The sequence below is a fragment of the Fulvia fulva genome, chromosome 4 (genome assembly GCF_020509005.1).
Source record: "Fulvia fulva chromosome 4, complete sequence".
NCBI lineage: Eukaryota > Fungi > Ascomycota > Dothideomycetes > Mycosphaerellales > Mycosphaerellaceae > Fulvia > Fulvia fulva.
In genome coordinates this window covers 419,035-430,831 of record NC_063015.1, presented here as the reverse complement: position 1 = coordinate 430,831, position 11,797 = coordinate 419,035, and positions in this window count along the sequence as shown.

The following is an 11,797-nucleotide window of genomic DNA, read 5'->3' as shown; positions in this document are numbered from 1 at the left end:
AATACCTTAGACAAGTAGGCGAGCTTACTAAGAAGAGTCGCTCTCCGGACATCGCGTTCGTATCGACTAACTGTTTATTCTAAGAGAGCCGCAGTGTCTTAGAAACCCCCTCTACTAAGAGAGTTACGCTATAGTGTCTTAGTACTAATACGATCCTTCGACTTTCCTCCCCTTCCCGGCGGATAGCTATCCTCTCCGCCATTAACCTCGCGTTCGTTTTATCCTATTTCGATCCGATCGCGTACGACCGAATACATCCTTTTACCTAAGGGTAGCTAACCTACCCCTTAACTTACAAAAAAATGGAGAACGAGACTAGGTTTATAAGAAAGAGAGTAGCACCTATTCTAATAAGAGAGAACTACGAAACATGGTTCAAGCTGATAAGAATATACCTAGTATTAAAGTAAGTTAACTAGGTCCTCGAAGACATTATTACGGACATTCCCGCTATAACCCTATCTATAGCGACACCCTCTATATTATCGGAGTCATCCCTTCCTTTAGATCAAGCGATAAGGAAGGCATCGTATAGACGGCACAATATAACGGCCCTATATAAGATGTATATCTGTCTGTCGACAGATAACTAAGAGATAATATACGAGATCCGGTATACGAAGGAGTTGTAGGAATGGGCTAAAGCCAAATATAAGAGAAGACTTCTCGCTACTAGAGGAAGTTTGCTTTAGCAATATACTAATTTCGTGATAACAGAGGACTAGTTAATAGATGACGCCTAGTAGGAGCTTAGCTCAATTATAAGGAGGGCTGTTTCAATCTCGCCTTAGTTCTAAGACATTAAGACTAAGGACAGAAAGATCTAGCAACTCTTAGTAGCTCTACTAGACTCATTTGGCTCAATTCGCGATACAATTGATGCCTAGGTAAATCTCTTACCACAAGACATTCTTACAATTCTTAGGGAGAAGCAAGAATTAATGATTTATTAAGGGATAGCTATGTTCGCTAAGAAGGGTTTCTAGGGCAAGCTTACGTACTATCTCTACGGTAGTGACCATTTTATAAGCAAGTGCCTACACCTTTCTGTAGCTCAGTAGGCTGTTAGGAACAAGGACAAACTAGCTAGGGTTACCTACCCTACTAAGAGACAACCGTCACCACCTCGTAGGAGGTCATCATCACCAAACCTTCGTGATGTCCTCAAGGTGATAACGGACCTTACAAAGCAGATGAAGGAGAGCCGCAAGCCAAAGGCCTCCTCTAGTAAGCCTGCAAGGGCCTATGCGACCTAGGAAGACGCATCAGACCCTGAGATACCATCAGAAGATGATGATGTTGATGAGGTTGCCCATTCCACTGTGGAAGCCAAAGGCAAGTACCCCTCGTCCGAGTGGTTGCTTGACTCTTATACATCATCACATATGACTAACTAAGATTCACTATTTAGGACACTGAAGCCTCTTCAAAAGAGGAAGTGGATCAAGGTTGGGGGTGGCTATCTACAAGCTACACATATAGGAAGTGCAGGAATAGGTGGTCCTTCTAGAAAGCAAATTGTCTTAGAAAATGTCCTGTTTGTTCCTGGCCTTAGAGTTAGTCTTGTTTCGTGGAATTAGTTCAGCTAACAGTTTGCTGTCCAACTACCCAGTTTCACCCTAAAATCCTTGTCTAGTAAACCCGTTGTCCAGACCAAACTTCGAGGAGGAGTACCGTTTATCTACTCGATCTCGGAAATTCTTAAGCTATAGTATGCTAGCATACTCTCTTAAGAACGTGACGGTACCGCTATGGCTAACACTGAGTCCGAAGATCAGTAGGAGCTATAGTATAGAAGATGTGCACACCTTAGCAAGGGACTGCTAAGAAACCTATATAGAGTCACTAACAAGAAAGATCCCATTCCTGTTCCTTCTGAACACCAGAATTGTAAGGTCTACTCCCTTGAAAATATGAGGAAGTTCAAAGGACCTGCTATAGAGAGGAAAGGGGAGAGGCTGGCCCTCATCTCCATTGACATCTATAGGCCTTTTTAGGGCGCAGTCTCTAGGCTAGGATATAAATATTGGCTTGAGATTGTAGACAACTTCTCTAGGAAGAAGTGGGTAATCCCTTTGAAGGCTAGGAGCGACGCTCCTACAGCCCTACGGGATTGGAAGGTCTAGGCAGAACGGTAGTTAAGGTGCTTTCTGTCTACGATCCGTAGTGATGGTACAAAGGAAATTCTCGCCTTGCTAAAAGAGTGGGAGAAGGAGTTTGGCACTCAGATGGACACAACTGATGCCTACAACTCTCTTCAAAATGGACTTGTGGAAAGGTCAATTCAAGCCTCTAAGAACATAGTCCGGGCTATGCTTGAAGACTCTAGCATGCTAGTTGATTTCTGGCCAGAAGCTTTGCAAGCACAGACTGTGATTAGAAACAGACTGCCTAATGGTCCGATCATTAATAGTATTGCTCTTTTACTAGAAGAAGCCTTTACTAGCCAAGTACCGTCAGTCGACCATTTCCGCGTCTAGGGATGCAAAGCTATGGTCTATATAGACCTAAGAGCCTAACCTTAAGGCTTGAGGAGAGACAAGTTAATAAACCGAGGAAAAGAAGCCGTGTTTGTGGGCTACTTAGAAAACACCACAAAACAATGGCTGTTCTAGGATCCCGACATAAAAGCAATAAAAGCGCATAGTCACGTCGACTGGTTTGAGAATGAGAAGGGGGGAGATATAGATCTTGGTATCACCTTCACTAACTAGCCGAGTCGAGCGCTACAGCGCAATCCTGTTAGGAGGAAGCCCTTTGGGGCGAAATTTTCCGATAGGGGATTATTAGAGACATCGTTACGAAGGCTAGGAGAAAATATTAAGGCGGTTTCAACACTGTCGAAGGCCGATAACGGTGGATCTATACAGAACCTACCCAAGTCATCAACACTATAGCAACCGCTGTTTGTGTAACTTCCCCCTCCCCTAAAGGACATTAGGGAATACTAGAAGTTTGGAGATCAGGGTACTCTAATAAAAGAAAAAGAAGATGTCGTTCAGTTCGACCCATCCGAACACCTAGCGCCACCTCAGGTTGTAGGCAATAAGAGGTCAAGGGGGGACGGAGATGATAACTCTGAAGAGTATAAGGCTAAACACTATAAGGCTCTTATCGCCTAGATGTTCTATCTAGACCCTACAATGAGCTGGGTAGAGGAGATTCTAAACGACGTAGAAGAACATGCATTTACTACTGTTAGGCAGGCTATAGCCTATCAGTAGGAAGTGCCAATCCTAAAGTCCTATAAGGTAGCCGTAGGAGACCCCGAATAGGGACATATATAGAGAGAGGCAATCGAGAACGAACTTATTGCCTTAGCAAGCAACAATACCTAGGAAGCAGTTGTACCGCTAAAGGGTACGAATCTAATTACTTCTAGGTGGGTCTTTGATGTGAATAATGCTTTTACCTAAAGTAGCCTTCTTGAAGACATCTATATAATCCCACCCCTAGGAGTTGAAGTACCTCTAAACATAGTGTTCAAGGTCCTACGAAGCCTTTATAGGCTTAAGTAAGCAGCTAGAGACTGGAACAAGCTCTATGTTACGAAGCTAGAGAAGATTAGATTTACCTAGTCCTAGGTAGATCTATGCCTACTTATCTATACGGATAGAGACCTTATAGTCCTTACCTATATAGATGACATACCTATTGCAGCTCCGAAGCTGTCAGATGTTCAGTAGTTTAAGGCTAAGCTTAGAAAAGTGTTTAAGATTAAAGATCTTAGTGAACCTACGAAGATCCTTAGAATAAGGATTACAAGAGACAGGTCTTAAGGCACTTTAAAGCTTGATCAAGGACACTATGTCTACGCTAACTTAGCCAAGATGAACATAGCTAGAGAGAAGGCTACGCTAACCTACTTACCTATAGAGAGCTACGAGCATTTAGTGCCTACGGCACCTATAGATGAGAGGTGCAACAAACAGGATTACTAGAGCCACAATGGTACCTAGATGTGGCCAATGACAATGACAAGGCCAGACTTAGCATTCCCCCTTAGAAGAATTAGCTCATTTGTTGCTGATCCCTCGTAGTAGTATATAAAGGCTTTAAAGAAGCTCTCCCGATACCTACGGTCGTACCCAGACCTAGGTCTTATATATAGAAAGGGAGGGGGCAATCTCTAGGGATACTCGGACTCTGACTACGCTATAGACAAAGTGGATAGAGTCTCAATTCTAGGATACGTGTGGTTCCTTTGTGGATCACCTGTGTCCTAGATGAGTAGGAAGCAGAAGTCTGTTGCAACATTAACAATAGAAGCTGAGTTTATAGCTATAAACGTAGCCGCAAAGCAGTCACAATTTCTTACTACTGTCCTTAGGGAAATGGGGTGCCCAGAACTAGTAGGAAAGAGCTCTTTCTAGCCGAGTATAAGGGCAAGCAAGGGCACTATTGACGAGCTAAGGCTAGTCAAGCTTATAGGTAACAACCAAGCCGCTTTGACACTTGTCAAAGATGCCTATGTATATAAAAGGTCAAAGCATATTGATGTTGTATATAACTATGTCAGACATCTCTAGTAGTAGAAGAAGATTATAGTAGACTACTGCTATATAAAGGACATAGCTACTAATAGGTTAACAAAGCCCCTTAATAGCTAGTAGTTCCAAAACTTTATAAGGTAGCTCGAGCTTACGTAAAGGGATTATAGGAGACTATGTGGCCTAAGTAGGAGTGTTAAGAACATACAGGCCGCAGGACAAGTATATAGGTGTAGGTGTGTCATATAACTAGATCACGTGACTAGGGTTTGCTAGCCTATAGGCTAGCAAACATCCGGACACCTAGTATCTACCTACACTAACACTAGCGATACTGTATATAGATACACGCTATCCTATTAGGTCCTTCTTCGTCTTTTGTATAATCCGCCGTCTTCTACTACTACGCAACTCGTACCTATTTAACAGCTACTATTAGGTAGGCTATAGCCTATTAGTAGGAAGTGCTAATCCTAAAGTCCTATAAGGTAGCCGTAGGAGACCCCGAATAGGGATATATATAGAAAGAGGCAATCGAGAACGAACGTATTGCCTTAGTAAGTAACAACACCTAGGAAGTAGATAGATAGATAGATATTTCATTAAGCTATTATAGTGCCCTTTAGCCTATATAGCTATACTATCTTGTTTTCGTATATATAGAGGGGAAACCGTATTAGTAAAAACCCCTCCTCCTTCCCGCCTATCTTTTCCCCCTCGTTATCGTCTTAGATTTCCCTTATTAAGGGTACGCTAGTATTATAGGCCTACCCTAATAACTACCCTATCTATAACCCCCCTAGCTTCCGCCTCTTGTCTATCTACTCCTCCGTCTCGCTAGCGAGGCTAAACTACTAGAGGTATCCCTACTATAGTATCTACCGAGAGATTCGGCGAATATTGCCTTTGTCCCTAATAATTGTTAAACAGGTACGAGTTGCGTAGTAGTGGAAGACGGCGGATTATACGAAAGACGAAGAAGGACCTAATAGGATAGCGTGTATCTATATATAGTATCGCCGGTGTTGGTGTAGGTGTTTTAGGAGGGACAGCTGTACTTAGGACTTGACTAGTAAGCCCTGATTACTAATCCCCCTAAGCACCTAATGTTGACCCTATGACCTGTATATTCTTAATATATCGTCTACGAATCCCGATACTAAGGTTTACGGAGAGGTGAGTAGGGGGATTAGATCAGACATAAATATTAGAAATAGGATAGGGGAGAGAGTAGATCCCTAAGGTATTCTAGCCTCTACCTTTACCGGGTCGGACGTAGACCTTCCTAGGACTAGGTATATCGTCCGTTCCTAGAGAAAGAAGTAGACGAACTTTATTACCTACTAGGGGATGCCTTTCTACTATAGGATATATATTAGCCTTTAGTATAAGACGTTGTCAAAGGCTCCTACGATATCGAGGGATAGTAAGTGTTGAGAACATACAGGCCGCAGGACAAGCATGTGGGTGTGGGTGTGTTATGTGACGAGATCACGTGATTAGGGTTTGCCAGCCCATAGGCTAGCAAACATCCGGACACCTAGCATCTACCTACACCAACACCGGCGATACTATATGTAGATACACGCTATCCCATTGGGTCCTTCTTCGTCTTTTGTGTGATCCGCCGTCTTCCACTGCTGCGCAACTCGTACCTGTTTAACAGGTTATGAGCCCGGGTTAGCAACTCGGTGTTTCACCCTCGACAAAGTCGTATTGGAGTTATTCCTCTTCAGAACCAAAGGAAGGCAGACTGGAGGCCGCACCCGCATTGCACAGGAAGCTACAGCCGTGCTGTAGGTACATATAAGACGTGAAAGAGCCTAGTGAGGCACTGTCAGACTCCGAGTCAGGGAGCCTGTGCCAATACCTCAGACAAGTGGGCGAGCTTACTGAGAAGAGTCGCTCTCCGGACATCGCGTTCGTATCGACTAACTGTTCATTCTAAGAGAGCCGCAGTGTCTCAGAAACCCCCTCTGCTGAGAGAGTTACGCTACAGTGTCTCAGCACCAACACTATCCTTACGACCGACTTTCCTCGCTTTCTAGTGGACAGCCATTCTCTCCACCATCAACCTCGCGTTTGGTTCACCTCCTATCGATCCAATCGCGTACGACCGAATACATCCTGTTACCTGAGGGCAGCCAACCTGTCCCTCAACTTACAAAAATAGAGAACGAGACTGGGTTCACAAGAAAGAGAGCAGCACCTCTTCTGACAAGAGAGAACCACGAAACATGGTTCAAGCTGATGAGAATACACCTGGTATCAAAGCAGGTTGACTGGGTCCTCGAGGACATCATTACGGACATTCCCGCTGCAACCCCAGCGACACCCTCTACATCATCGGAGTCATCCCTTCCTTTGGATCAAGCGATAAGGAAGGCATCGTACAGACGGCACAATGCAACGGCCCTGTATAAGATGTACATCTGTCTGTCGACAGATGACCAAGAGATGACATACGAGATCCGGCATGCGAAGGAGTTGTGGGAATGGGCTGAAGCCAAATATAAGAGAAGACTTCTCGCTACTGGAAGAAGTTTGCTTCAGCAATACACCAATTTCGTGATGACAGAGGACCAGTCAATAGATGACGCCTGGCAGGAGCTTAGCTCAATTGCAAGGAGGGCTGTTTCAATCTCGGCTCAGTTCCAAGACATCAAGACTGAGGACAGAAAGATCCAGCAACTCTTAGCAGCTCTGCCAGACTCATTTGGCTCAATTCGCGATGCAATTGATGCCCAGGTGAATCTCTCACCACAAGACATTCTTGCAATCCTTAGGGAGAAGCAAGAATCAATGATTCATCAAGGGACAGCCATGTTCGCTAAGAAGGGTTTCCAGGGCAAGCTCACGTGCCATCTCTGCAATGGTGACCATTTTATGAGCAAGTGCCCACACCTTTCTGCAGCTCAGCAGGCTGTTAGGAACAAGGACAAACCAGCTAGGGTTACCTACCCTGCTAAGAGACAACCGTCACCACCTCGTAGGAGGTCATCATCACCAAACCTTCGTGATGTCCTCAAGGTGATGACGGACCTTGCAAAGCAGATGAAGGAGAGCCGCAAGCCAAAGGCCTCCTCTAGTAAGCCTGCAAGGGCCCATGCGACCCAGGAAGACGCATCAGACTCTGAGATACCATCAGAAGATGATGATGTTGATGAGGTTGCCCATTCCACTGTAGAAGCCAAAGGCAAGTACCCCTCGTCCGAGTGGTTGCTTGACTCTTGTGCATCATCACATATGACTGACCAAGATTCACTATTCAGGACACTGAAGCCTCTTCAAAAGAGGAAGTGGATCAAGGTTGGGGGTGGCTATCTACAAGCTACACATATGGGAAGTGCAGTAATGGGTGGTCCTTCTAGAAAGCAAATTGTCTTAGAAAATGTCCTGTTTGTTCCTGGCCTTGGAGTTAGTCTTGTTTCGTGGAATCAGTTCAGCCAACAGTTTGCTGTCCAACCACCCAGTTTCACCCTAAAATCCTTGTCTGGTAAACCCGTTGTCCAGACCAAACTTCGAGGAGGAGTACCGTTTATCCACTCGATCTCGGAAATTCTTGAGCCACAGCATGCTGGCATACTCTCTCAAGAACGTGACGGTACCGCTATGGCTAACACTGAGTCCGAAGATCAGTGGGAGCTATGGCATAGAAGATGTGCACACCTTGGCAAGGGACTGCTAAGAAACCTGCATAGAGTCACTGACAAGAAAGATCCCATTCCTGTTCCTTCTGAACACCAGAATTGCAAGGTCTGCTCCCTTGCAAACATGAGGAAGTTCAAAGGACCTGCCACAGAGAGGAAAGGGGAGAGGCTGGCCCTCATCTCCATTGACATCTGTGGGCCTTTTCAGGGCGCAGTCTCTAGGCTAGGATACAAATATTGGCTTGAGATTGTAGACAACTTCTCTAGGAAGAAGTGGGTAATCCCTTTGAAGGCCAGGAGCGACGCTCCTGCAGCCCTACGGGATTGGAAGGTCCAGGCAGAACGGCAGTCAAGGTGCTTTCTGTCTGCGATCCGCAGTGATGGTGCAAAGGAAATTCTCGCCTTGCTAAAAGAGTGGGAGAAGGAGTTTGGCACTCAGATGGACACAACTGATGCCTACAACTCTCTTCAGAATGGACCTATAGAAAGGTCAATTCAAGCCTCTAAGAACACAGTCCGGGCTATGCTTGAAGACTCTGGCATGCCAGTTGAGTTCTGGCCAGAAGCTTTGCAAGCACAGACTGTGATCAGAAACAGACTGCCTAATGGTCCGATCATTGATGGTATTGCTCTTTTACTAGAAGAAGCCTTTACTGGCCAAGTACCGTCAGTCGACCATTTCCGCGTCTGGGGATGCAAAGCTGTGGTCTATATAGACCTAAGAGCCTAACCTCAAGGCTTGAGGAGAGACAAGTTGATGAACCGAGGAAAAGAAGCCGTGTTTGTGGGCTATTCAGAAAACACTACAAAACAATGGCTGTTCTAGGATCCCGACATGAAAGCTGTAAAAGCGCATAGTCACGTCGACTGGTTTGAGAATGAGAAGGGGGGAGATATGGATCTTGGTATCACCTTTACTAACCAGCCGAGTCGAGCGCCACAGCGCAATCCTGTTAGGAGGAAGCCCTTTGGGGCGAAATTTTCCGATAGGGGATTATCAGAAACACCGTTACGAAGGCTAGGAGAAAATATTGAGGCGGTTTCACCACTGTCGAAGGCCGATAACGGTGGATCTATACAGAACCTACCCGAGTCATCAACACCATAGCAACCGCTGTCTATGCAACTTCCCCCTCCCCTAAAGGACATTAGGGAATACCAGAAGTTTGGAGATCAGGGTACTCCAATAAAAGAAAAAGAAGATGTCGTTCAGTTCGACCCATCTAAACACCTAGCGCCACCTCAGGTTGCAGGCAACAAGAGGTCAAGGGGGGACGGAGATGATAACTCTGAAGAGCATGAGGCTAAACACCATAAGGCTCTTATCGCCCAGATGTTCCATCTAGACCCTACAATGAGCTGGGTAGAGGAGATTCTGAACGACGTGGAAGAATATGCATTTGCTGCTATTAGGTAGGCCATAGCCTATTAGCAGGAAGTGCCAATCCCAAAGTCCTATAAGGCAGCCGTAGGAGACCCCGAATGGGGACATATGTGGAGAGAGGCAATCGAGAACGAACTTATTGCCTTAGCAAGCAACAACACCTAGGAAGCAGTTGTACCGCCAAAGGGTGCGAATCTAATTACTTCTAGGTGGGTCTTTGATGTGAAAAGAATGATTAGTGGAGCTATTGAGAAGTTCAAGGCAAGACTAGTTGTAAGAGGGTTTTCACAGAAATATAGGGTTGACTTCGAAGAGACCTTTGCACCTACTGTTAGACATGATACTCTCCGAGTATTCATAGCAGTAGTGTGTAAGAGAGATCTCGAGATGCACCTAGTGGATGTGAATAATGCTTTTACCCAAAGTAGCCTCCTTGAAGACATCTACATAATCCCGCCCCTAGGAGTTGAAGCACCTCTAAATATAGTGTTTAAGGTCCTACGAAGCCTTTATAGGCTTAAGCAAGCAGCTAGAGACTGGAATAAGCTCTGTGTTACGAAGCTAGAGAAGATTAGATTTACCCAGTCCTAGGTAGATCTATGCCTACTTGTCTATACGGATAGAGACCTTATAGTCCTTACCTATGTGGATGACATACCCATTGCAGCTCCGAAGCTGTCAGATGTTCAGTGGTTTAAGGCTGAGCTTGGAAAAGTGTTTAAGATTAAAGATCTTAGTGAACCTACGAAGATCCTTGGAATGAGGATTACAAGAGACAGGTCCTAAGGCACTTTAAAGCTTGATCAAGGACACTATGTCCACGCTAACTTAGCCAAGATGAACATAGCTAGAGAGAAGGCTACGCCAACCTACTCACCTATAGAGAGCTACGAGCACTTAGTGCCTACGGCACCTATAGATGAGAGGTGCAACAAACAGGATTACTAGAGCCACAATGGTACCTAGATGTGGCCAATGACAATGACAAGGCCAGACTTAGCATTCCCCCTTGGAAGAATTAGCTCATATGTTGCTAATCCCTCGCAGCAGCATATAAAGGCTTTGAAGAAGCTCTCCCGATACCTGCGGTCGTACCCAGACCTAGGTCTTATGTATAGAAAGGGAGGGGGCAATCTCCAGGGATACTCGGACTCTGACTACGCTATAGACAAAGTGGATAGAGTCTCAATTCTGGGATACGTATAGTTCCTTTGTGGATCACCTGTGTCCTGGATGAGTAGGAAGCAGAAGTCTGTTACAACATCAACAATAGAAGCTGAGTTCATAGCTATAAACGCAGCCGCAAAGCAGTCACAATTTCTTGCTGCTGTCCTCAGGGAAATGGGGTGCCCAGAACTGGTGGGAAAGAGCTCTTTCCAGCCGAGTGTAAGGGCAAGCAGGGGCACTGTTGACGAGCTAAGGCCAGTCAAGCTCATAGGTGACAACCAAGCCGCTTTGACACTTGTTAAAGATGCCCATGTGCATAAAAGGTCAAAGCATATTGATGTTGTATATAACTATGTCAGATATCTCTAGTGGCAGAAGAAGATTGTAGTGGACTACTGCTATATAAAGGATATAGCTACTAATAGGTTAACAAAGCCCCTTAATGGCCAGCAGTTCCAAAACTTTGTGAGGCAGCTCCAGCTTACGTAAAGGGATTGTAGGAGACCATGTGGCCTGAGTGGGATTGTTGAGAACATACAGGCCGTAGGACAAGCATGTGGGTGTAGGTGTGTCATGTGACGAGATCACGTGATTAGGGTTTGCTAGCCCATAGGCTAGCAAACATCCGGACACCTAGCATCTACCTACACCAACACCGGCGATACTATATATAGATACACGCTATCCCATTAGGTCCTTCTTCGTCTTTTATGTGATCCGCCGTCTTCTACTACTACGTAACTCGTACCTATTTAATAGTAAGGACGCCGTTCGGTTCCTACCGTAGTAATAGAGGGTCTAAATTTGCTCCGTAATTAGCTCTATTACTATTAGTATCGATCGCTAGCTTCTTCCCCTATCACGGGCAGCCCGCGACCCCCTACTATAGCTACGTCGGCCCGGCTAAACCGCGGACCTTCCGTATTAAGTTAGCGCGGCTTAGCTTTACTTTATAACTTCGCCGCGCCTCGCGCTCCTCTTTCGTAGCTTCGTAGAATAACAACTATCTCGTTCGGACCCTATAATACGCGCGCCCTTATAGTTTGTTCTACTACCCTACCTAGATCGCGGATCTAGGTAAGGGACGCGTAATAATAGGAATAGAC